This window comes from Emydura macquarii, unplaced genomic scaffold (genome assembly GCF_026122565.2).
Source record: "Emydura macquarii macquarii isolate MOO-44397 ecotype Brisbane River unplaced genomic scaffold, CSIRO-AGI_Emac_v2 contig_1254, whole genome shotgun sequence".
Classification (NCBI taxonomy): Eukaryota; Metazoa; Chordata; order Testudines; family Chelidae; genus Emydura; species Emydura macquarii.
In genome coordinates this window covers 4,308,914-4,333,852 of record NW_027131391.1, presented here as the reverse complement: position 1 = coordinate 4,333,852, position 24,939 = coordinate 4,308,914, and the positions used below count along the sequence as shown (strand labels likewise).

Below are 24,939 nucleotides of genomic sequence, written 5' to 3'. Positions count from 1 at the left end.
CGGTTTCGTATTTATCTGAATCATTGTTGTTCAGTGCATTTCATGACCAAGTAATGCCAAGTCTGGTAAACCTACAAGTTTTGTAATACCAGCCAATTATATTTTATCTGGACAGCATTCCTACCCACTCCCAGTGAAATCAGTGGTAATGCCCATCACATTAGGATCTGATCTTTAGTGGGAGCAAGATTGGATCCTATATATAAAGTGCCATTGGAGTTTGTTTGAAATATCATGAAATAACCTGCAGCTGTTTAAGCAGATTGAGGGAAATAAATTTTATTGTTGCCAAGACAACTATGTTGATGATGGAAACAGCTTTTTTAGAGTTCCAGGGCTAAACATATTTCAACAACATGATTGCCACTTCCATTTCGTAAGTGGGCTTGGGGTTTTTTTGCATCTTAAAATGTGATATTGATGATCGCTGCTTCCATTTCACAGTTTTGTACAGTGTTTATTTTTTGTTTTGTATCTGAAATGTGATATTAAAACAATTTGGATAAAGCAGTCCATTCTACCCCCATCCACAAGCAAAATTAATGTTCTTATTAGGTATGGGCCCATCTGTAGAACAGACATTTCATTGATATCAATTTGCTGCGTGGAATGGAATTTTATCGGAGGTTCCAATTTGACAAATGGATCTATGCTGATATGACAACAGTTTGTCCAAAACTCTCACCAAAAATACAAGAGATGGATGGGAAATAAATGAGAAAATGTAATTTGATATATGTCTTTAAAATCCAATCATGGCACAAGAAAGAAAACATATTTCCATTTTAAAAGACGTTTAAAGTTGCAGCAGGTTGGCTCAAACTTTAATAGCTCTAATGCAGACAGCCAGCCAAAAGCAATAAAGTCAATGGCAGAAATCTCAATTTAAAATATTCCAGGGATAAAGCTTCAGACTAATTTCATAGAAGCCCAGATTTTCTAACATTCGTTCTACTGCTGACTCTCAGAAATCTTCCTAGCTTACTGTTAAATGTTCCTAATATAACGAGCCTGAGAGAAAAGCAGCTCAATTAAGACGCAAAATGATAATAAACTTCATTGTCACAGACTTTCAGAAAGAATGACTCATATCACTATTTAAAATCCTCACGAAAACATCAAACTTCTCCTGGCATGAGTTATGGTTTCTTGGTTTGAAGAAAAATCATTTATCAAGACAGTGTGGCACTCAAGATCTGCTGCCAGTTCCTTATGGACACATTTCATTTAGAGACAATTCTTCCAAATTTTCATGTTCTCCTGTTCCCACCTAGCATCACTACTTTTATCTTTAGGGACGTTTGTATAAAAGCAGGGGGAGGCAGATTCTCCATTACCTTTCACCTTGAGTCATCATTTACACCACTGGAGAGTAAGAATCCAGTAGTCTTACACTCCCACTTTTCACTGGTGCAAATGACTGTGCGAGGTGTAGAGCAGTGATGATTTAGGTCCAGAATCTCAGCTTCTTCTTTTATCTTAGGGGTTAATGTGCCACCCATCACTGTAGAACCTGAGTGTCTTCCGTGCAAAATCGATAGCAATAGCAAAATCCCTTGTGAACTTCATGTAGTCTCTGGCAATTCCTTATACAGTGTGAAAGTTCTGCTTGAGGAAGGGGTTTTGTTTGTTGGTTTTTGGGGATGTGTTTTTTGGGAGGGGAGTTTGGGGTCCCCCCCTTTTTTTTTTGTTAGTGGGGGTTTAAGAGTAAAAATGGTTGTCAGTAGTTTTAAGATGGAGCTCGATGAGTTTATGAATAAGACCAAATGACAGTATTGCCTGAAGTAGCTGGGGACTGGACTCTATAACCCAGGAGATCCCTCTAGGACTACAAGGTCTGGACTCTACCTAGCGAGTAGTCCCACTGGTTTCAGTCAGTCTAGTCTGCAATGGCTGACCCCGCATCCACTGAGGTCCATGAAAACATCTGTATTGAGTGCTGGATGCAGAGTGCAGAATCAAGCTCCAAGAAAGTTACTACTCAAGCTGAGCAAGAGAGGCAGGATCGGGCCCTCAGAGCGAATCCGTTCTGGATGCTTACACTCCCTCACCCTGATGTCATAAGCGGGCATGTGTCTCATCATTTCTGGCCAATGTGGAAATAAGCACAATATCGCAAACCGAAGGTTATTGTACACTGGAGGGAGGGCAAATTAAGAGCAGGAGCAGATGAACTCTTAAATCTGGGCCAGATTGTGCCCCAAGGATTGACTCATGGAGATGTTTTTATACTACCATTGAGAGAAGCAGAGGGACTGATGAGCCCAGAGTGCCAATTTCACCTCTTCTTCGTATACCTGGCCAAGTCCAAATTTTCAAATATCCACTAATTTTTGGATGCCTCAGTTTTGCGGGGAGGGGGAAGTTCAATTGGCGAGAGGATCCAATTTTAAAAGGCTCTGAGCATTCACCAACGCCTGTCAAAAATCAATAAGAGCTGCAAGGTCTCAGCACCTCTGAAAAGGTGGGCCTACAATGAGGATAATAAATGGAGTTGTGAGGCCCAATTAATTGTTTACAGAGTGCTTTGAGATCCTCAGATAGAAAGGCAAGGTATTAGCCCAAGTGTATACAGATTTCTTATATATGCAATACTCAGACACCCAAGTAGTGCATCTATAAAAGTTGTATGCAACAGAACGGGTGCATCCAAATCTACATCCATGCCATATCTAGTCACACACAACCTCTGAACGTTTGTGCATTGTCCTTAGAACTGCTTGCTTTACAGCTGCAGTGTATGTTGATGTTCAACTAAATTTCAGCAGACATTGGCTTATGGATCTCTCTATTTTTAGGCCAGAACATGTTTATTTATGGACATACATGAGTGACCAGATAATCCACATCAATCTGTTTTGATGCTTGGATGCAATAACTGTGACATGAGTAGAACAACATTGTCATGGTTTCCGTACATATCCGGCTCCCAGCATGGACTTATTGTAGAGGTATTGAACAGTATCCTCCTGACTCAGGAAAGGTAAATGCTAATGTATGCAAGTGGAGTGCACATAACTTATCAGTTACTATACATAGTTTTCAGTCACTGATTTGGGCAGATTTCCTGAGCCTTTATACAGATTCACTACTGATCTGCAAATACGGACTACATTAGCAAAAAGGACCAGATCCTCAGCTAGGTTACCACTAGGATGTTATATCTAGACCTAGATTGTAAATTCTTTGGGGAAGGGACTCTGGGGGGAAGGATTTCCAAGGCACAAATGGCATTTAGGCATCCATGCTCATTGAAAGTCTGTGGGATTTTGGCAGTCAAGTCCCCCCCACTTTACCTCCCACACACCTGTACAGCTCCATTCACACCAAAAAGCAGATTCTGCTCCCATTTAAATCAATGAGCACCTATTTTTCTATTGACTTCGGTGGGTCAGAGCTCCAGAGATTTAGTACATAATTATCAAGTGGCCTGACAGATTTTCCTCCTGAAAATCCTAACTTGAAAGCATAGGAAGAAAAGGAGTGCACCTACCTATATAATCAAAGCGGCCAGTTAAGCAAAGATCTTCAGATGGTGTAAATCCATGTAGCTCCACTGACTTGAATGGAGCAAAGCTGATTTACACCAACACGGATCTGGCCCCTTGGATATTAGTTACTGTATAAAGCATCTTTCCATATTATTTGTTAACAAAATATGAAATTGCAGCATTCCCCCCCCCCCCCCCCTTTAGTTCGAGGCAGCTGATGTTTAGACACTACATGCAATCCTGCTCCGAGTCACACGATGCACACAGCAAACCGGGCACATCTCAGTTTATTCCTGTGGTAACAAAATTACATTTTTTAAAAGATTAAAATTACCTCCCAATTTCCTTGAACCAAATCAACGAATAAATGAAATTCCCAGTTTCCTTGACCAAGCACATTCTCTACCCCTCGTTTTCTATCTAGCCTTTAAATGGCAGTAAAACCGAGCGTGCATCGGATTTGAGGCGAAATTTCCAAGGATTTTGTCCAGTCTCAGATCTAGGTCTGGACACCCCCAGATTATTGAGAGGGGAGGGGAGTTTCAAAATTTGAAGCTCGATCCGGATCTGAAGTTTGTCTCCCTGCCGTGCACCGCCCAAACCCCATGTTTTTGGCTCCCGCTCCTCAGTTGTGGTGCGCTCGAAGCCTGACTCCGGATTTTGTTGCTAGGGTGCAGGACAGTTCCCAGACTGGGGTAGAAGGAGAATGGGGCGTTTCACGCTTATTAAGGAGTTATCTGTGGGAGGAAAAGAGGAATGTGGTTGTACTGGACCGGGCAAAGAGCTTGAGAAATCGACACCCACTCTGGAGCGGATTGCCCGAGGCAAACGTGTGGCGGAAGGGCAGAGCCGGAACACGAAGCGGGACCGGAGTGAAGCCGGGCGAAGCGGAGAGCCCAGAGAACGGATCCTGCCGGGCTCCTAACCGTGCACGCCGCTCGACAGACATAGGAAGGAGGGAGATAAACCCCCTCCCTTCCCCGGGGCTAACTCCGCAGAGCAAGCCGCGGTGGGAGCTGGCTGCACACAGAGAACCGGGCATGCAGGCAGGGGAGCGGAGCCCGGTTCGGTCCGGGTCCGGGTCCGAGCGCGCTGGAGTGCAATGGTTGGCGGAGAGGCTCCCCGGAGCCCCAGGCGTGTGCAGAGTCCTCGCTCTGAACCCAACTCGCAGTGGCTCCTTCCTCCCTCCCTCCACCTCCTCAGCCTGCAGCGCTTGTGAGCCGCGGTGTCTGGGCCACGCTGGGCCGGGGAAGCCGGCAAACAGGTGCCCTGCGCGTCCATCCCACCGGGAAGAGGCCGGCCCAGCGCCCGGCTGCCTAGCTTCCAGCACCACGGACAGATCCCCATCCCAGCCGGGGCAGCTCGCCCAGGGTGACCGCGCTGAGTCTCGGGGCGCTGCTCCGGATCTGCCGGGGGGATGCGGAGCCGGCCCTACCCTGTGCTAGCGAAGAACAGGCCGGGCAGTGCGGCGTTCCCGCAGCGCAAGCAGAGGGTCTGCAGCTCCCCCCCTTGTACCGGGCCACACAGCGCGCCGGTTTCCCTGCCCGGCCGGCGCAGCCAGGATCAGCTCGGGTTAAGGGCTCTCTCGCGGGCAATTCGCTAAGGAAAAAGCTACAGCTGATCGGCAGCTCGCGCTAGCCCCCGGGGGGGCCAGGCCAGCCAAGGCAGTTGGGAGGAAAGTCGGGCACAGAGGAGGACTTGTCTATCGGGGTGATCAACGGGTGGCCCGCCAGAAGTCTGAGCAGCTTCACGTCTGTGCACCGCGCAGAAAGGGGGCTTCAGCCACTTAAAAGAAGCGGAGGGCGGCTGGAGTTATTCAGTGGTACCCCCAGCTCCGCACCCCCAGCCCAGCTCAGCGCACAATAAAGCGGCTTTATCTGATCCGCTCCCACTCGTTTTTCCGGCAGAGTGGTTCCCGTTTCTGGGGTGAAAGGACAATGAAGGCAGGAGAAGGGCGGACCCCAGGGCTGGTTTTACTGCCCGGGCTCGATGCAGTCCAGTGGCTGAAAAGCGGGGCTGTGCCACACAAAATAAAGTCTCACAACTTCTGAAGACCCGGGTGGGAAAACGTTAGGAGCAGCCCCGCCCCCTTAGATCTCTGGCAGGCGCGGCCGGGGGCAGAAAGCGCAGCGCGGCTCGCAGTAGGCGCCTGCCCTCTCCCGCGGGCTTTGAGAGCTCCCTGCTTTGCGCGGTTATCCCCGTGGGCCCAGCGGTTCTGTCTCCTGTCCAGGTTTCCCCTGCCTCCAGCCACTCCGGAGGGAGCGGGTCAGCCCGAAAGGAGGCAGGCAGGGAGGGTACCTACTAAAGAGCCATTCCTTCGGCGGGAAGGAGCAGCGCTAGCCAGGCATCGCCGAGCATTAAAACTCAGGGAAGTCAACGGGTTGCTTTAAAAAAAACAAAAACAAAACAAACGCATTTGCGCTGCAGAACTAAAGGGGCATCTCCCAATGCAGTTTACACACGGGAAAGCCAGACACGCTGGGAACGCCAAGCAAGGCGGTTTCTTCCGCTGTTTCCGCCAGGGAGACTCGCTACGGGAGTCCCCTTTTTGCTACTGGTTATCAGCATCCCCCTCTTGTGCGTGCTTAGCCCTAAGCAGAGCAATTCGCCCAGGTGACCCTTCTCATGAACATGGCGAGTCACTCCCGCAGAGCAAAACTCGCAGCCCCCAGCCCGTCCGCACAACAGATCTGACCCCGCGGGCGCTTTACCTGGGCCCGGGGAGCGGAGCGGAGCGGAGCGGAGCGGAGCGGCTGAACCGACATGTACACATTAATAAGATGCTAGCATGCTCCCCTTCCCTCCCCCCCCCCGGCTTTAGCGGTGCTGTCTAATCTTCACAACAGGGTAAAAATAGAACAGGAGAGGCATCCAAGTCCACCCCCATCATACAAGAAAGATCACATACGAAGTGAAGCCTGCGCCAGCCGCCACTTCGATTTGTTAGCCCCTTTCTTCTCCAAGCATGCAGAGCGCAGCTCCGCGCCCGGGTTGGAGCAGCCGTGCCACGGCCAGGGGCCCGAGCGGGGCCTCGGGTTCGCCGTCTTCACAGGAACACGTCCTCCTCCCCTCCGCCCGGCTGCAGGGGTTAACGAGTGGAGACTCATCCCTGGCGCCCGCATCGGGATCGCTTCCAAATCCAGCGGGAGACTCGGACACCCGCCCAGCGGCGGGGCTGACACGACTCGAACCCGGCCCGATCGGGGGCGACCAGCCACAGGGACCCTTGAGAAGTGACACGGCCTGGGGGAGAGTTGCTGTCCTGACAGCGGCGGGCGGGGGGGGATCTTTGAAAAACGTTTTCTGGCCGCTCTCGAATCGAAGCAAAGACCCGGCCTAACGCCAGCGGGTATGTCCGAGGCCTGGCTGGAGAGAGGGGGCGCGTAGCAGGGACCCTCTGTGCCCTGCTCCCACCCGTCCCTTTGCCACCGGGCTAAGCCCGCTTAGCAGAGGCGAGGGGCTGCCCTGCGGGTCCCCCCGCTCCCGGCTCAGTGGCTGGGAAAGTTGGGAGCAAAGAAACTTCCAAAGCGGAGACACGCCGCCCCGCCGGGTTTCCAAACCGCTCCCTCGCCCCCCGGGGCTGGGCGGGCCGAGCTCTGCGCCTGGCCCGTCTCCCATCCGCAGCAGGTTCGGGACTCAGCCCCGCGGCACAGCTGGAGCGGCATGAACGCGTAACCCGCGCCTCTCCCCCCGCAATCTCCTATCCTGCGAGCGTGTGAACGGAAAGAGAAGCCAGGAAACCCGAGGGCGATGGGCTTTGCTAACACGGGAGTTGAGCTGCCCGGGCGGAAAGCGCCGCCGAGTGTATGCGATTGCGGGGGGGGAGAAATCATTTGCTCTGCCGCCTGTTCTCGCCTGGATTCGGTTTGCACCAAGGGGCCCTATGGAGAGCTCGCGGTTCGAACAAAAATATTACCGCGCGGCCTGTTTCTCTCTCTCACACACACACACACACACACACACACACACACACACACAGCTTAGCGCGTCGAACACCTTTCCCTGCGCTCGCCTTGCCCCGCAGTTGTAATTGCGGCTTGTGTGTGTCAGAGACGCGCGCGCGCTTGCGAACAAACTGCGAAGTGGTTTCAAAGTTTGCTAGAGAGACGCAGGCCGAACACCCCGGCTGGCCTGTGCCCGCTCCCACGGCCGAACACCCCGGCTGGCCTGTGCCCGCTCCCACGACCGGGCTCCCGCACGCCTCCCATTTGCTGCAGGCAGGGGCACAACTTTGCTCCTGGAAAAACGTGCCCGGAGGGATCCTAGTGTATGAAGAGGTAATGCCAGGGCTCACCTTCCTGAGGACGGCATGCGCCTTCCAACCCCCCTTCTCCAGCTCCTAGTTTGAAAAACAAAAGCAGCTTCCAGGCTGCTGAAGTTGCTCTGCCCGAGGAGATGCCCCGCGCAATCGACTTACCTTCCTTCCCGCAGAGGAGCCGTCTTTGCCTTTCCAAGGTGGTTTCCCCCTTCCCCCAAGACTTCGGGTTGGCTGCTCTGCTCTCCGGTGCCTGCGAGGAATAAGTAGCTTTCCTATCCCTCCCTCTCCTCTTTCTCCTCCCCTGAAAGCACTAAGTGTCTCTTCGCTGGGAGATGAAAAGGCAGTATAAATATGTAGGGACGGAGACCCAGTGATGAGCTCAACTCAGGTCGTGAGCAGGAATTTATTCCTTAATGTGCCTCCTTTCTCCTATCATCACTGAAACGAATTCACTTTGACGTCCAACCAGAGTTTTTTTTATGGGTGTGGAGCGAAACGATGCAGCCCTGGTTAGAGAGTCTCTGTGTTCGCAACAAGATACATCTTTTATATAACCTCCTTCCCAGGTTTGGTGGGGGGGGGGGGGGGTGTTTCCACTCTAGCAGGGGACTAAACAACAACAACCCAGCGGAAATTCCTTTTCCAATTAGAGAACGATTAAGAACTCCCCCCACCCACCCACCCGGGTCTTGTTGACAAGCACTTTGCAGCCTGCTTCATCAAACCCTCCCTTCCCAACCAATGGGGGCTCCAGCCAAGGACATTCCAGCCAGAAATCGCTGGTGAGAAGGCTCTACACAGATGCCCCTCTGATCATCCAGTTAGGGAGAGGCTCCACACACTCACTTCTGGAGCTTTGAGAGATTTGTGCCACGTCAAAAGCCACAGACACACAGAGATCCTGCTCCAGCCCATCCCTAGTTACTGTGCTGCCTGGAACATTGTTTGCCTTTCTGCACACCCCCTCCCACCCCAGAAAGGAAGAAAGCTCCCCAAGGGTATAGATTTGTATAGGATATATCCCAGAGCACGCAGTGTGGGGAGGAATTGGTTAGGAAGCATTCCCCTCTCATGGACATAGGTATTGAAATAAAGCTACTGCCCTGGCCCTGGGTATGCAAACAGTACATCCCGCAGGTTCCCTCTAAACACTCTTCTTAAGCCATCTATTTCCAAAGGGAAGGGTGGGGGACTGGATAGCCAGAGGATGCCTCAGGCAGTTTGAAAGACACACAAGGGTTTTGAAGGTATGCCTTATTCTGTCACCCTCCACCCACACCCCCCATCTATTATGTTGAGGAAAGGAGCCCACCCTGAAAAGCAAGGGAAAAAACTCTTTGCCACTAGAAGTCTGTGCTCAGGGTAGAGATATCAAGGGAAGGAAAGAAAGGCTTGGATTGCCTGAGTGGGAAGGTACACACATTTTTTTTCTCAATGAAATATATGTCTGTTCTTAACAGCCAAGACACAGTGCTCCAGCAAGCAGAGACTTGGGGCTGTCTTTAGTTCTCTTCCCTTTGTGGCACCTTACCTGCTCCTTATAAAGCACAGTGTAAACACAGGTTTGACATCAATCTTCAGTCTTTTCAACTGCTCCCTATTTCTATAGCAACAACACACAAAATATATCAAAAATCTGTTCTTCAAGAGTTCACTGTTCACCTGATTAAAACAAGAAACCTAGATGCATGGGCCTGCTTTGGTGAGCTGCCTATGCAAAGCCCTCCCCTGAGAAACCTGGGTACTGGGTTCCCTGTGTGTAAAAAGGGCAGCCAAGGTGGCCAGGGCAGGAGCTGGTAGGCGGACTGCCCAGCGGCAGATTGTCTAGCTGCCTGCCCTATGGTATGCAAATCAGGCTAGCCAGCAGCATCTCAGGTAATTCTATCAGAAAACTTTCCGCAGTTGGTTTAAAAAAAAAAAAAAAAAAAAAAAAAAAAAAACCATCACATACACCAGGGGATCTCAAACTTGGGGGCAGGACCCCTCAAGGGGTCGCAAGATTATTATGGGGGTGGGTGTGTCACGAGCTGTCAGCCCCCACGCATGCTATGGCTATCAGCTCCATGCATGGCTGACAGCCAGAGCCCTTCAGATATGGGTGGCCAGAGAGCAGAAAGCACTGTCCCCTTCTCCCCCCCAGCAGCAGTGCAGAAGTAAGCACAAGGGTACTATGGCATAGGGGTGTGGGTGACATGGCATGGGGGGGGGGTCATCACTTTTTTGGGGGGTGTCATCAGAGCCTGAAATATTTTCAAAAGAGTTCTCAGAAAAAAAAACCATTTGCGAACCCCTGACATACACTGAGATGTCAGAGCATTTAGCCGATGAAAAAAGGGGGAGAAAAAAAGAAGAGACTAATTAAGCACACCCAGCATGGGAAAGCTGAAGAGTCTAGCTAGCTGCATCAGTCAGTTCAAAAGAAATTAAGTCCAGTTCCACCTCTTTTTTTCTGGCATGCCTGTTACATCAAGATGTAATACATCAAGCCAGGCTAATGAAAACATAATTATTTCCATTTGGATGCAGGGAGGACTCATTTAATAGTAAGCTATCTAAAGGCATCTGCTGCAATACACTCAGCAGGGAAACCTGCCTGTAACACACAATTTAAGGACTGGGGTTGGGGCACTGGGAGGACTGACAGATCAGCGTGAGTATTTAAACGTTCAATTGGCCCAGCTCATCCCTCGCGAGTGCAGCAGAGTGACGCCCATGCTGAGCTTGGCCCAGTGGACAGTAGGATAGTGCTAGGCCAGAAGTTGCCGACTTCAGCACAGGGCTCATTGGGCAGGGCTCAGCTGCCTCGTGAGAGGGACCCTCCAGAATGGGGTTTCCAAGCCTGTCCTCCATGCTGCACAGATTTGTTATGTAGAGATGGACAGTGCAGTGGGGGTTGAGAAAGGGGGGGCCATACAGGAACATGGCTGGCCCCTTTGAGGGACTCCAGCACTCTTCACTGGCCCATGTTTTAGGAGGAAATAAGCACTGCTCCCACTCCCACCCCTAGCCCTAGTTAATCTCTGCCTTCCTCCTCAGAAGCCTGGTTCTGCTCCCACTCCATTCAGCTGCCCCATCTCGGACACCAGCGGTACAGGGTCAAGCGCCAGGTGGCACGTTTGTGAAATCACTGAGCATCTACTTGCAATGCCCTACAGGTCAAATTCTGTTCCCAGTTACACCAGTGTCAATCTAGCATATCCACACTGAAGTTAACCAGATCCTCATCTGGCCCAAATCAACACAGCCCTGATAACTTCAACTGCACTGAAGTCAGTGGAGCGATGCTGATTTATACCAGCTGAGGATCTGGTTCAATGTGTAAATCCAGGGTAGTCAAGAACAGAATTTGGCTCTGTGTATTCAAAAAGCATTCCAGGGCCCCTGAGTCTCTGTGGACCCTGTTAAGCTTCACAAGCCATGGAAGAATCTAAGTCAGATCTCCCTTCCCATAAGCACCTGTGAGCCATCCTGGAGAAAGATGTTGGGGTTAATAAAGAATCATGAATGGCACAGAAGGCAAACTGGAACCCAAAGGAAGATCATGTAGACAGAGAAGGCGAAGGATAAAGAACCACTGCGTCCCATCAGTGTTCAGTGAGTACATTCCAACACAGCAGAGGGTTTGATGATGGAACAGCTGATGTTTGCATCCCTCTGTAAGAGACTGTTCTTCTGGTAACAGGCACCCGCAAAGTGAATTTCTCCATAGAGGGCACTCACTTTCTGTGCCCTCCTCCTCCTCCTCTGGGGGAAAGGGAAGTTGTTACCAGCATGCTAGTTCTCAAACTCGCATCCTTCTCTCATACAGCATCCTTCACGAGGAAATCAGAGAGGCTGCCCAACACACCAGATGGACCCAAGAAAACCAGAGCAAGAAATGCCCCCGTTGGCACAGAGATGGGCTGGAGGGGACTCTCAGGAGCCATCACCCCAGGGAATAGATGGGGAGGCTGTGCCTTCCTTGGATGGTGTCTCCCTATTTCTATATATGGCTGAAACAAACCTGCCTGTGATGTCTTGTCCCCAGGGCATAGAACAATACTTGGGAAGGACAAATTATCCGCCTCTGGGGTGCACTAAAGTGGCAGGTGTTTTTAAAAAAAAAAGAGAGACTCAGAAAACAACTCTTTCTATCCACTCCCCAGCCAGAATTGCCTCCATGTCTTCAAGCACGTTTCCCCCCCCCTCCCCCATTTCAAACAACACAGGCTGAACACTGTTCTATGCTAACCACACATGCAGTGTGGTTATAGGAGCCAAGTATAAATATTCCCAGTAACAGAGACAATACGAAGTTTTCTTCTCCTGTGGCACTGTCCTCTACTCCCCTCTCCAACACATCCTCCCCCGCTCATCTGAGAACAAACTGGTTATCGAAGGCTAAGTGTGGGTAAATTTATATTACAGCTTCTTATGAAGGGAGTGGCAGCACATCCCCAGGTTGGGCCAGTTTTAGGGGCAGCCGCAGACAAGCTCCATTGTGAAGGGGTTTAACTGTGAACCAGGCTGTCCAGAACAGACTGCTCTCAATGCTTAGTTTTTTAAGGTCCTTAGCAAAAATGTAGCTCCTGCATGAACCAAGGATGCAGTAACCTAGGCAGCAATCCAGTGTATAATGATGGCTCTGGAGTCACTCACATGCTTGTCATGTGTAATTCTGAGTGTCTTATTGGGATTACTGCACTGAGAATAAAGAAACAGCTAAACGTATTATACCAAAGCCTAAACAGCCTATGCAGTCACATACATACAGCAGCTGATAGTAGGTGGCCTGGCACAGAGATTGGAGTGATTTGGGACAAATCCCAGGATTGTTTGCTCTCTCTGCTCCAGTTTGTAGAGGGTGTCTATACTAATGCTTGCCTAGAGGTGGCAGTGAACCTTCACTGTTGCACCCATATGCAGCTGTACACCATTGTGGGAGGGCTGGAAAGTCCCGTGAAGGTTCTGGGGTTTGTGCTCTCTGTTCAGCTGCTCCTATATTACATCACTCTGGGTGTACATGCACGTCCACACATGACATAAAACAGACTCGGACTTTAAGGTCAGAAGGGACCATCATGACCTCCTGCGCATTGCAGGCCACAGAACCTCACCCACCTATTCCTGTAATAGACCCCTAACTTCTGGCCAACCTCACAGTGAAGAATCCTGAAGACAGATTTCTTCCCTGCTTACCCTCAACTACTCCTCTCTGTGTCACTCTCGCACGCACACACCCCATTGTAAATTAAGATAATTTTTCAGCAGACTGAAGTCAGATTTCAAAATGCGTGCAAAAGTCACTGGCTATTAGTAACTAATCGGAACACCTTGTGATGACCCAGCTAATATAAAATCATGTTTAACTTCCCCTTTAATATCCATCCCATCAAGATAACTCGGCTTGGAGCATAAAGTAATATCAAACCTCCCAAAGGAGAAATTATTTTTGAATTACCTCCTCTCCTTCTCCTCTGCATTCTGTCAGTCGGAAAGGAAAACTCTCCTTAGCACCTGTCCTTTAGCTAACAGACAAGTCACAAATATTTGGTAGTGTAGCGTCTAGCCTCTCACATCCTGGATTGCAGCTTTTCACTTAATTTGGCCCTATTCCAGAAAAACATTCAAGCGCATGTTTAAACTTTAAGCACATACTTAAGTTTCACTGAAGTGAAGCACATGCTTCAGTGCTTACTGAAATGGGGCCTTTATTTCTAAACCTGTTAATGTACATATATATTTGTTATTCTTTTATAGAAACTTTGAATGTGGATATAAATGCTGATCACAAAAAATTCTAATAAAAAGGCAGTTAAATAGCAGAAGATGGAACAAGTGGTAGACTCTTGGCATGGGCCTAGCTTGAGTCTCAGAAAGACACCAAAAGAGAGAAAAGTTTGTGAACAGATCCACATAAGAAATTCCAGAGGGATGAATTATTCCTTAATCGGTATATCGATGCTATAGAGGAGACTCTGTCTATCTATCTATCTTTCCCTCATTTCTCCCTCTCACTTCAAACACCCATCTTTTAAAATCACACTCATTCTCACTAGTCAAATATTCTAGATAGAGTCTTTTTATTAATATACTTTTAATGGAAGTTCCCCAAACATTCAGACTTTAAGGGAAATATTTAGAATGCAGAAAACATACAAGGGTTTGATGGTGTATTGTTAATTCATGCTCTTATTTAAAGGATAGAAACCTTGTTTGTTCCTTGTATTCTTGAAGTGGTACAAGCCTCTCCCAAATTGCTTTATTTGCAATGGTGCCAGTTTTAATTATGAGCATTTCTCCTTACACCCTGGCATTGTTTAGCAACCAAAAGAGAGCTCTACCTTTTGGCCCACATCCTCAGCTGGTTTAAACTCCATTGAAGTTGACAGAGCTAGGATGATTTACAGTAGCTGAAAAGTTATTTATAATAGGAAAAATAACTAACTGATATATTTCTTACCCACTTCAAAAGACAAAAATCCTCTAAGCATTATTATTAAAAAAATCTACAAGATATAAAAAAAGACTATTTAAATATAGCTTTTTAAAGTTTAAAAAATACCAAAAAGCCAAGGGAAAAAAGCCAAAAAAACAAACAAAACAAAAATATCCCTAAACTATAAATGATTGTATTCCTGCAGTGCCTGGAGACCCCAGTCAAGTTCAGGGCCCCACTGTGCTAGGTGCTGTACATACAGATTCAGAGTCCCTGCCCCAAAGATTTTAGAGTCTAAAAAGACAGAGGGTGTGAGAAAAGAAGGATTATAAATGTGCATGTACTTTTTTTTTTAAATTAAAAATCCAATACCATTGACTATTTGTAAAACTAAAACAAAATCCGCTAAAAGAAAATGTTTACAGTTTTCACTTCAAAAGATTCTTAAAAAAAAAAAAAAAAAAAAAAAAAAAAGCCCACCCCCAAAACCAAAGTGTCATAAATATCTTGCTAACAAACAGTAACCTGAATGCATATTCATGAGTTAAATAAGTCAGCCAGCCCAGCCCATCCAGGTGATGAACTCAGCAAGAGGCATATTTATAACTCTGATAAAAAACCATAGGGTATGGGGAGTGGATGCTAAACACAAACACACCGTCTGCATCATTCACACACTTCTGAATCAGCATCATCTCACTGCAAACAAACAGTAGCAATGATTCCCCTCCCCCCCCCCCACACAATTAATCAAACAGCCCAGCAGCTTAAAAAAACAAAAAACAAAACAAAAAAAAACCCACCCAATTTTCTAGACCTAGTGCTGCCTCTGCAATCTACAAAAGAGTGACTCCACTCAGCCTTCGCATTGATGGGTAAGAAGTTCACAGAAGCTTTGCCAGGAATTAGATTTATTTCTGGAATGATTTTAATGGGATACTGAAAGGCTGTTGTAATGTAAGGGTATTAACAGCTTCTCCCTTTTAAACCAGGATGAAGTTAAACCATATTTCCTGGAGAGGAGATGGAAGATGACTTTGGCAAAACAGCGACATTGTGACATTTCGTTTACATTTAGGATGATTCATTTTCATTAATTTGCCTGTCACCAAATGGCTCTTTAAAGACCGGGGTTTATAAAAGACCTTACACTTTTAAGTGAATATAGGCCCCGTCCTGCAAAAATTCTAAAAGACAACGTGAAGTACGCAAATAGTAATTCTCAAATGGCTTTTTATACAATGTACAAATCCTCCCTCCAGTTACTGAATTTCATACAACTTAGCTAAATTCACCTATCCCTAATCCGTTTACAAACTGTTTTAGATCCCATTCCTGCAAGGAACTTCATCTGAGCAGAACCATGTACACACACAAAGCTTCATTGGTTTCAGAGCTCCAAGCCTTAGTTATCTGTAACAAACTAAGCAGAATCCATCTACTAATTTTGGAAGTAATCAACTTCAGATTTAAATTCCTCTAGAGAAAAGTGCCCCTATTCAACATGGACCCTCTCCTAAATGTCTAATCTTTGTTAGAAGCTCTCTACAAAAGAGAAGTAACAACAACAAAAAAGGGTAACTAAACCCATTGTTTTCATGCTTGTTTTGTTTTCTTTTTCTTTTTCTTTTATTAAATAAGCATAAGTACTTCTGTTTGTCTTTCATCCTCCAAGGCAGAGACACATTCTCAGGTGACTAAAATAGGGGAGGTCAGATCCCTGAATGGATATAAAAATACCCCTGGATGTTCCTTGTTTTCTTAAAATGATACTTTTGAGTAATTTTGGAATAAAGTTAGCTAGCCCTCAATATTAACTCATGCATAAAACATCTCTCATCCCCAGATATGATTAGTAGCATTACCGCACTTAACAGCCCCGGTCTTGCATTAGGACTGCATTGTGCTCGATGGTGTTCAAACGAAACAAAAAGATGGCCCCTGATCTAAAGACGAGACAACAGGTGGACAGGTCTACATGGACCTTTATTTATTTATTTTTAAAACCTTCAGTACTTTCCAATGCTGCAGGCTAGATTCTTCCTGCTGTAAATTAGCTCTTAGTATAAAAATGCGCATGCACAAATAATGCCAATATCCTCCTGGTCCTAGCTGACTGGCATTCCCATAGAATTAACACTTCCTTTCTCGCTCGCTCTCAGGGCAGGTCTACACTTAACATGCTGCACTGCTGCCGCTGTGTCGCTGCAGCCCTTTTGTGGAGGTGGATTAACTACCATCTTCACTTGAGGCAGTAGCTATGTCGGTGAGAGAATCCCTCTTGTCAACATGATGCTGTCTACGCCAGGGTTAGGTCAGTAGAACTGTGTCACTTAGGGGAGTGGATTTTCCACACGCCTGGAAGAACCACACCCCTGAGCAACAGAGTAATACTGAGTTTACAGTGTGGACCTGCCATCAGTTACTGATGGTCTAGCACACTGACTGATCTCCAGCAAGTGTAATGGCTTTGCTCAAAAGGTAAAACACTATTCCTGGCTTCATTTTACAGCTAAAGATTCCTGTAGAGTAAATTTTGGAGCACGACTACAATTCTGGTCTATGCAAAAAGATAAACCCTAACCAGATAGTTTCTTTATGTCAGCACACACAGGATGCTAGTGTGTCAATAGAAATGTAAAAGACAAGAGAGCTAGGAGCCATTGTGGGTTAATGGCCTGATCCAATTCCCCTCTGAAGTCAGTTGAGCGCCTTTCTCAATGGCTATTGGTTTTTTGGACTCTTGGGAGGCATGGAGTCAAATCCTGATTTAGCTCAGAAATGATAAAAGTCTTGGTGCTTTTTAACCCTAGCACACGTTACAAAATCACCACCTAATCAGTGACCCGCTGCCAATGGTCTCATAAAAGCGTGACCTTAACCTTAGCCTGCAAAACACCTTATTGTCCCCAGGGTATGTGCCCTTGGAGAGAAGAGGTGAGAGGAAGGATTTGTTTAAACAGTAACAGTTTACAGGGACCATAATCATAGCCTAGGGGGAGGCAGCACCCCTCACAGCAGACAAACCAAGGTCTATTGAGGGCACTTGTTGGAAATATACCTGTATATTGGTTACACTGAGCCCAACACTTGCCTTGCATCGTTTGATTTGGAGGGATGAAGGCAGGCTGGGGATCATTTAAAGATTAGCAGAGAGGCGGTGGTGGTGTTGGCAGAAGGGTGTCCTGTCCAGATTAGAACAGCAGGGATGCAGCAGATAAGGAGTGAGTTACATGAACAGAACTCTTTAAGAAAGCTACCCCTGCGCCTGCTTCCACAGTTCTTGACTGCCTGCTGCGGTTTAGCCCCTCACTTTCAATTCACATGCACAGAATCTTTAACAGGAGGGAAAATGCCGCTGAGCGGAAAACCAAAGACAAATCTTTTGTTCCCTATTCACCTTTCAAAGTTCTCCTGGCATTTTGTGAGCAGCGAGAAGGACAAAACTCAAATGCCTCCCTGGAAGGCTGCACAGCTCAGCACTCGCTCTTTGCTTCAAACTAGAGAGAAGTTTGAACTACGAGGCTGAGCTCTGGACTGGAGCCTGAACTGTCCCAACTTTCAGGGAGGCTAGTTTTGGTCTGACTTGCAGATGCAGGTTTTGGTTCCCTCCCAGTACAAAACCAGGGATTGTGCGGGGCACAGGGACCACATTTCTATCTTTAAACCAAACAGGACAGCCTGAAAGAGAAGGTGTCTTTAGAAAACCAGTGACTGGGCCAGATCCCCCAGTGACTTCTGCACTGGGAAAAACTGCTAGGGCTATTGCAGTCACTGCTGATTTCACCTGCATCCCTTAGTGCTGAAGAACAGGGAGTCACCAGAGGAGAGGCTGGCTCAGAGGGTTGGCAATGGGATATGCTAGCCTTCAGGCATCACCAGAAGTACTGCAATACCACAGCAGAGGGTACTGGCTTGGTGTGCAAGCACTGGCAGTGAATTCCTAGGATGCCAGGGACCTGGACCCTGGCAAGATCAATCGCTTAGAGTTCTATGAAGTTTAGAGCATGCGTATCTCTCACATCGCACTTTAAAACTCCAGAGCCTGCATTATCCCAGGCCTCCTTTCATGAGAGCAAAGGTTTCCCCCAGCATCTTTGCAGGCACCATTTACCCTCCTCCCACTGTCATGCTGCTTTCCGGCCCAAGGTGGGAGCACGATTCCTGAACGAGTTACGTCCTTTGGGATGTAAGGAAGAGATTGGCATCACATGAACAGGAGGTCATGGTTTCGGTCCAGTTCCAAGTAGACAGCAGTTCCCATCATAAAAACCAGCAGGACAATTGGCCTTGCCTGTCTCCCTAGTTGGCAAGCAGAGAAGCCAAAGACTGAAGGGGGATGTAGCTGAACTGTCCTCTCAGCCCTAGAAGGGGTCCCTCCAGGTCAGGACAGAAGCCCATTAGCAGCGGGCTAAGTACTAGCATTACCATTGTCCATGTTGCACCTTATTTCCTGGATAAACAGAGAACTACAATTTCCAGGGCTGTCAGTCTGGTGCATTTCATCGGTTCTTTTTTTCTTCTTTTAAAGGTGATAGCGCATAGGAAAGATTGCTGTGTGCTTTGCCATGCAGCTGGAGCAGCAGCACAGCTGGATCTGACTAACAGAGGTGCTGCTCTATTAAGGCACCTTTCCTCCCCTGTTATATATAATGATGAGATTAGTATTGAATGGTACCAGCTGACTGGCAGGAAAACCACTTGGATAATGCCAGTACAGCTGACATTCAACAGACATTGGGATTTTTTTTTTTTTTTTTTTTTTTTTTTTTTAAAGTCAGTAGAACTATTTTCTCCCCTTCATTTGATCTTTTTTTAGTGCAAGCAGAAACGCACCTTCTGATGGGAGCTCGGGCAGGTTAGGCTTAAAAGCACCCTGAAAAGAAAGTGCCAAGTAAGAAACTGGTAGGCACTCCTCACTGAAAGCAGCCTTGCATCATCAGGTAAAGTCCTGACCTTATACTACCATAACATTCACTCTTGAGAGGTGCCATATAAAACATTCAGCAAAGGAGTTCATGATCACGGTCTCCATTTTGCAGATGGGGAAACTGAGGCACAGAGGAGTGAAATGACTTGCCCAAGGTCACCCAGCAGCAAAAGCTGGGACTAGAACCCAAATCACCTTGGTTTGAGTTCCATGCTCAATCCATTAGGCCACTGAAAACAAAAGAACACAGTTTCCTTTTAAGTACTTCTGATATGAAATTCAGAATATTTTTTAGGGTTTACAATCCGGTTTCAGACCTTGTATGTGCGCTCCACATGATAAATGTTAATGAGGATGAAGCGATGATATAAATGGAGGAAAGGGATGCCATGTGTGTGCAAATCTGCAGCTGGATCCAGATCCTTATTCTATGTCCCAGACCCAAGATATTCCAGTAGAACTGTATTTTCCGCAGGGTGCCCAAGAGACACAGAGCAGTGGTATACATGACACAGGCATGACAAAGGGCTGCCTGCTAACACATCAAAGCAGTGCCTGCTTAGAGAGAGGCCAATCTCAACTTAGTTCTACATCCCCAGTCTCTGATTTTTGTCATTGAGGGTGATGCACATTTCATAAGGTTTGTTCCTTTGCCATAAGAGACTCATCCAGCCTTTTGTTTTAAATCTTTGGTTGTGGAGTCATGCAAACTAGATAAAACATTCTGCAACTGGCTTACTAAACAGCCTCGGTCAAATCATTTCACCTCTCCACATCTGAGTCCTCCCCACTGTGAAACAGAGATATCTCACAGGTGCTCCGTGAGGTGGCTTGGCTCATAAGCATTCCAAAGTCAAAGCATGCAGTTCTAACCCATCCATTGCCTTCTAAGGGACTTTTACGCACGTGAAGGCTGCAGGATTTAGCCCCAATGGAGTAGGTGCAAACTTAAAAGAGACTAACATTTTAAAAGGAAAAAAAGGATTGAAAAAAAGTGTTTGTGTTTTGCTTACCTGCCAAGACCAGAACACAGTGTTTCCACTGCAATAGTTAAATTAAATCATTAATCTTTACAGAGCACAGGGCGTGCTAGAAAATGCTCTCATCGAAGTGTCAATAGTTGCAGGAGAAACACATTGCCCAGGAGGCTGCAGGTCAAAAGCTTTTCTGTTCACCTTTAAGGTGTAAAATTAAGAGTAAAAAACACAAGCACTGAAAGAAAGAAAGCCCTAACCCTATACTTAAATTTGCAATGGTCAAGTCCCTCTCTGATCTCCGGTCCTCTTGTAAATGCACATACCCTCAGATCTAGACCCACAATACTCCCATCCAGAACACAGACATGTAGGGAAGCTGGTCTGCAAGGGCCGGCACAAATGGTCACTTGTCTAGAAGAGGTGGTTGTTTTAGCAAGAGGTAAAACAAAATTGTACTAGAAACTTAGGGAATACTTTAAAGAAGGCTCTGAAGAGAGGTGGGGGTGAGGTGGAGACTGCCTAGCCGAAGTGCTCATTAGTGCAGTTTTTACTCACATGTGGTCTATTAAATCTTGGTCAGAAACCAGGATCTAAACTCAAGAGTTTATATAGGGAGGAGGAGCCACAGCGTAGCACTGCATCAACTTGAACAATTTCTCCTTGAAAACAGTTTATTAACATCAATTACTACACTGTACCACTTTGGTGCTAGTACCCAACATCCATGTAAATACAGGGCATTGGGCCTCTCCTCTCGTGCACACACATTATAAATCAGACTGTCTGCCATGAAGCCATAGAAATGTAAATCTTGCTCCCATGGGAAACTCGAGGTGATGCAGAACCAGGATTGACGTGTACTGCCAGAGCAGCATGGGACCCAGGGTTGGACCAGCAGAAAGGAGGTTGGTGGGGGGCTGCAGGTCAGAACAGAGGGCCACTAGGAGAGCTGTCCAGACCTGCAGTTATGTCAGAAATATGTACAGTGCTTTCTCAAGTTCCCTGTGCCTCACTTCTCTAAGCCTATTGTTCAACTAAAACCACAAGACACAGACATTGCATCTGAGCCAGGTTTTCCTAGGGTGAAGCATTAAATATATAGCCCCAATCCTGATTTCAACTACACTAGGGTATTTGGAGTAATTCAACTGACATTAATGGAACTACCCTGGTATAATTGAGAGATCAGAATCAGTTCCATATGTTTATTATTCATTTAGATTGTGGTAGCACCCAAAATGTGCTAGGCACTTTTCACATTTCAAGCAAGACAGTCCCTGCCATCAATCTATACCCCTGTGAGATTCAGATCCTTTCCCAGAGAAGGCACTATATGCTCCAGACCTCGGCTACATAGCCAGAAGCCAAGCGAGTTTAAGGGTGAGCGTCAGGAACTCCGATGGTCTGTGGAGTCCCTTCTAGAGGAGTTATATGAATGATTTTAATCAGAAACACGTTGCTTTAATGCCTCCACTTCATCCTTCTCATAGTTGGTGTAATTACACTTTTAAAAGGTATCACCTGCCTCAGGGTTGAGTTCCTGTCCTCAGGCAAGTCAGAGGCACTGGAATCACAGCATTTTCAGGAACAGTGTTTGTCTTCCATCTCTGAGCGGAAAGGCTCATTGAGCAGAGCAGGGGACAGATGGTCCCAGGATAGCAGTAGAAAGTATTTAAGTTAATGACAATCCCCATACTGGTTTTCCACTTCATTGGAGACTGATCATCTTCCCCAGAGCAAATAAATACTCAGCATCTTTACCGCGTAGTAACTCCAACACAGCAATATCCTGATTACACTTCGCGGCATTCCAATAGCACACGGGTGCATGTGCACTGCCCCACTACCACCTACCCTTTCCGTGCAAGGTAGGGGTGTGTGTTCAATTAAAAGGCAAGTTCTTGGTCCTGCCTCAGCCACAGCAGGTCACTAACACATCACAGTGGGAGCACACTGCTCAGTGGAGTTGCAATGCCCATACAACTCTTCACAAAGTCAGTTAGAAGACAGACGCCCTTAGACCTTTGGTTCACATGACATCCAGAGATTTATATACAGCCTGGGACAAATTCATTTCTGGTGTAACCCTACTGAAGTCAAGGGAGTTATAACAAGGATGATTATGACTCACCACATTAGACTATTGCAGCAGATGGGGCAATATACAGTGATCCATAACAATTCTCCGCCTTTCTTAAGTAGACGGAATACACTTTATCCTCACTTATACCCCCATGAAAACCTGCTGATCTCACTGGGGAAAGGGACAGTGCTGATTTTAGTGCTCTTGATGGCATCAGAAGAAAACGTGATTCAGGTATCTCTTGATCCTATATAAAAGTTGCAATTAGAGAAATCAATAGGATAAATTCTACTCTTGCTTACACTCTTAGCTGAGAGTAGACCTAGGCCTCTAATTTCCTACTCCACTCAGAGAATCTCAGCCCACTTCTTGGCAAAGAGCCTTGGCCCCTCCCCTGCCTTATCCAGACCCCTCTGGCTCCCTGAAGGCATTTCACTTTCCCCATTTAGAGGATGATCACAGCCTCAGATGTGTTTCCTTGTCCACAGGACCCTGGAGATGAATGTGGAGCTAGCTATTAGAAAGCTTACCAGTGCACGTAACCAGACTGGATGAGTGAGCTGCGATGGGCAGAGACATCCAAGAGCTCTTCACATCTTTGATGTGATCAAGATTGACAGAGCTTGAGACAGTGTGTGTGTGTGTAAGTTAATTCCCAGTGGCCAAGAACATTTAGTCTGTCCGGGAAAAGGAAATCACATTACGGAATTATGGTTCATTTACCAGGTCCCACTGGAAGTCTTGCAATAACCACTGGCTTCCTAACACTATTAGCCAGCATATGAACCTCATGATTTCACTGCAGTTGTCTCCACTTCCCACACCAGACTCAAGAGCCAAAAGCGAACCAGTTACAGAATTCTGAAATGCAGCTGAGTGCGACAAAAGTAGACACAGAGGGTCAATAGCAAGAGTCTGAGTATATGTTCCCAGATGGGTGCTGTAGTCTCCAGCTACTGGTATTCACGGCTTTCTCCCTGTCCCACAGTGCAAATCCTTCTCCCACTTAAGGCATGGACACAGACTCACTTTGCTACATCAGAAGAAAAACTGGCCCTCGATAACTCTCTCTGCCCAGTTCCCATTCGGTTGTGCATGCTCTAACCCACAACAGATCTTGGGCTGTCAGAAGACCAGAAGTTGAAGCAGTCCAAGCTCCATTACAGGTTAGAACCAACACAACTGAATAGGAGAAAGCACGCAGGTACTTTCCAGTGCAACTGAAGTCTTAAAACTGGCATAGATGACCATAAAAGGTCAGGAACCACTGGGCCTGTCACTTAAGCAAATCTGGGTTCCTCATCAGACAGGCCTCGAGCCAAAGAAGTTTGGATGATCTTAGTTTAGTTCCCAGAGAACCAGGCTTCCTACTTCAAGGCTGCACAGTTCATGATGATTGGGATGCTACTGATCAAAGGAGTCCTGACTCAGATCAAGAGAGGAGGACAGAGTTGTTGGGACAGATTAGGGTGTTTGCTTACTTACATCATGCTTGGTTTTAGCCAGTGCTGAAGTCATCAAATCTCTCCTCTCTTCACTCCCAGCCCCAAACAATACAAATAAGGAGGCAATGCAGCAAGAATAAATTAGATACAACAGAGTGGATGTAACTGACTCGGCAGTTTCACCAGGACGGACTAACTGCCTCTCAGTGCTGAAGTGTCACCAGAAACTATCTGCAAATGTCTCATTAATGTAATGGTTCTTAAACAAAGAAAAGCTATTACAGCCAATCAGAGCAGACAGGCCGGCTATTCCAGAACCAGGTTTGGTAACATCTAGGAATTTAACACCTGCCTGGTGTGGCAGTCAGACCAGAGATAGAAAGAAAGCAGAGGGAAGGATTACAAGATAATCTGCATAAAGAACTCATTAAGATAATCTGAAGTGACTCAGCAGCATCTCTTTGCAGGTTTTGTTGGCTAGCTGAAAGATAACATGGCTTCAAATGGTAGCCCAAGACTTAACCTGCCCAGCTTCACCCACTTGTGCAGCAAATAGATAGGACTGCCATGCATTCTAGCTCCCAGGATCTTTTGCATAGCCAGGTCTCAGTAGGGTGTGAGTCAGTCACAGGTCAAGTCACAGGTCAGCAGCGGAGAGGGGCTGCATACGTGTGTGCTTAAAAGGCAGGCTGACTTCCACAGCAATGGTTTTGTGGAGGAAGGGCAGCCATGGTCCAGTGGACTGAACACAGCAAGGCAGGAGACATGGGACTAGATTCCGCTCCAGGTTACAGTGATGAACTCTGAATTCCACTGAAAATAATGGAGTTGTTCCGAAATTACATGGGTATAAACAACAAAGGGTATGTCTATACTGATGGCGGCAAAGTCGCCGCCGCCAGATCGATCTTTCTGGATCAACTGAGCAGTCAGTGTAGACCCACTTGATTGATCAGGAAGTCGACTGAGTAAAACCACCCCCTCAAGTAGCGTAGCAGTGCAGTGAGGACGGCGCGCAGAAGGGAAGCACAGCAGTCGGTGGGAGTTATGCTGGCAACTGCCGCCGAATCTCCAGGTAAGTTTAGACCAGGGCAAAGGAATCTGGATGAGGTTTTTAGCTTTGCCATCCATGCGCAGTCTTACTTCAGGCAAGTCACAATTTTTGGTGCCTTAGTTTTCCATTTATAGCATGGGGAGGAGGATACTTCCCCATCTTTGTAAAGCACTTCTATAGCCTCAAATGAAAAGCACTGTAGAGGAGAGGAGTGTTACCACACAGACGAGAAAGGCCAGTTTTCATTCATCATGCCACTATATTTATGGGTCACGCCCTGTTC

General features: G+C 47.0%; 1 protein-coding gene across 2 annotated transcripts in view; it reads right to left on the bottom strand.

The window, feature by feature from the left end:
• Positions 1 to 24,939, bottom strand: part of NOS1 (nitric oxide synthase 1) — a 124,515-nt gene that overhangs the window by 71,125 nt on the left and 28,451 nt on the right. The window contains exon 2 of one of the 2 annotated variants that reach the window (XM_067550133.1): positions 7,909 to 7,999. The exons of the other annotated variant lie outside the window; for it this stretch is intronic. The gene's annotated coding sequence lies outside the window, so the exon portion shown is untranslated. The remainder of the gene's footprint in view (positions 1 to 7,908; positions 8,000 to 24,939) is intronic. 2 annotated transcript variants of the gene reach the window in all.